The sequence below is a fragment of the Selaginella moellendorffii genome, unplaced genomic scaffold (assembly GCF_000143415.4).
Source record: "Selaginella moellendorffii unplaced genomic scaffold, v1.0 SELMOscaffold_25, whole genome shotgun sequence".
Lineage (NCBI taxonomy): Eukaryota > Viridiplantae > Streptophyta > Lycopodiopsida > Selaginellales > Selaginellaceae > Selaginella > Selaginella moellendorffii.
The window spans coordinates 194159-196702 of NW_003314286.1; positions in this window are offsets into that span (position 1 = coordinate 194159).

Here is a 2544-nt window from a genome sequence, read left to right on the forward strand (position 1 = left end):
AATGATATCGACAAAGGAACCAACATGCCAACATAGAAAAGAAACCATGTAAGTCTAACTACACGATCCTCTGCAACACCATCCGGTAAAGTAAGCCCATCACTGCTAAATCATCATCGAGTGAAGTAAGTGTCAATAGTCTTCGATAAAGTTTACAAGCAATCACTAGTCACAAAACAACTAACAATCACTCTTTCAACTTGCCTTCACAAGACCCAACACTCAACTCATATTATTGAGTCACATACTTATCCAATATGAACATAACACCTCAAGTACGAGATATTAACTCATGGACAAGTATGAACTAAATGACCACTTGAATCTAACTCAACTGCAATAAACTCACTAATGCATTTAGCCAATAGCTCTGAGCATGCTTTAAAGAGGCTAGCTATGCATAACCAACACTCAGTCGAAACTAAAATGAAGACCATGAGATGGATTCATATTGGTACACAACCTCCATTTAGACAAAGCTACAGTATGGGTACCAACATCTCAACTGCAAACAACTAAATTAGATATCACTATCCTTAGTCAAGGTGCAGGACCACCAAGACCAAGTCAAGATCAGTGAGAGCTCACTACTCTCATAAAGTCTAATGAAATGCAAGGTGCAACCTGCCACCAAGCACAACGTTATAGAAGAAAGTGCAACAACCATTCTTCTATACCAACTCTAAACTCTATCAAACTCAATTGCTTTAACCCTAAAAGTCAACATCCTTTTTGGGTTGCATTATACAAACTACCTACTAAGGTCTAAGCTAACCAAAGTCAACTCCAACCCCTTCACTAATTTGTATTGGCTTACAAAAACGGAATGGTTTTCGGACAAAGTGATTAACAGATTAGCCATTGGAAAAGCCTAAGAAAATTTTTGGAAAATTTTCCATCCCAGAGAAAGAATAACTCTTAGTCCAGGAATGCAAACTTTCAAGACTCAACCAACTTCCTCTTACTAACAACTTCACATATGTTCACCTCAACACAAATTCTCATGATCCATAGTATGCTTAAGCATCGAACATCTTTGCCCATTCTTCTAATATCTAACACTGACATCTGCAAAATGCAAATGGAACATCCAAGACGTGATCACGAAGACCATATCTTCAGATATCCATATTCCATTAACACTTTTCTTCAACCACTTTCAAGATCCAATGTGAAGTCAAAACACTAACAAGAAAAATGACATGGAAAATCAAGATCTAAGGAAAATTCCTCATCACTCGAATCAACAATGCCACTTCCACTAACACAAGTTCTAGCGATGTCAATGCCTCAACTACACACCTTCTCTATCCAACAATTTAGTCCAAGTGCTAACGGATCAACTGACAAGCCATAGCAAGTGAATGCTATAACGTTTTTCCAACACCTAATGGGCAAACCTCAAGAAACAAGGTACCAACTTAAACTTAGCATAATGAATCACCATAAATAATCTAGTTAAAGCTACTTCAATGCTATTTCGTGCAAGTAGACTGTAAGCGACTAATTTTTCCATTCTACTTTAGTCACTTAACTACACCTCCAACCACTTGGAGGAGTCTCATTCACAACCTCCATAAGTCTTATTTTGGACTTGGGCTTGCTAGCCCCGAGAATGGCATCCCTGCCACTCGACCTTTGCACTTGGTCCAAGTGCTCCACGTGTCCGATCCCATGACCGACACCCCAAGGTATCACCGACATATCGGCCTGCTACGCCAAGGCCATGTCTATTCACCATGGTCACATTGGTGGTCTGACACCACCTACATCACAGTCCCGTCTCTCAAAGACTGGGCCATCCGTCCATGAGTGATCATCCCAGATCCACTCCTTAGCATCCTTAGGATGCCCATAGACATGGGGAATAGCCTTCCCCAATATCCCCTTTTCGGTCACCACCAAGTCCCTTTCTGCTCATGGCCGTGTTCGCCAACACTACCACTGGATCAAGGCCCACAGGCCCGACCACTAAGTCCCATTGTCCTCTGGAACTTCCTCACCACATGACTGTATCCTTGGTCACTACACCAGAGGACTATTCCTCTTCCTTTCCACAGTCTAGGCCTTTGGGACAACATTTCGGAACACCGTGGCCTTACACAAGCCTCGTGGGTACTCTCCCCACCTTTCACCTTTGGGTGCTCTAGCCATGGGCTTAGAGTGAGGTTCTGTTGAGCCACGCCTGGTATCCAAGTAAGTAGTGCCACCCACACTTGGACTGGGAGCATCGGCCAGTTGATCTTCCGAGGGAACTAGAGCCGGCTCTTGAACACTTCACCAAGCTACCCCGCTTGTCGGTTTGTATTCACTCTAGTCTTGAACTTCCCAGTGGTTGGTTCATCACCCAACACTGGGTATGGCCTTCCTAAGCCCAACTGGCCTTTCCTGGGCCAAACTGGCTTTTTCTGGCCAAACTGGCTTTTCCTGGCCAAACTGGGTCCACTGGGCTCCAACCCCCACACTCTCCCTACTATACTTTTGGAACCCCCCGTAGCCCCCCCCCCCCCCCCCCTATTCTCCTGGGTGACTATACCTTTGGGC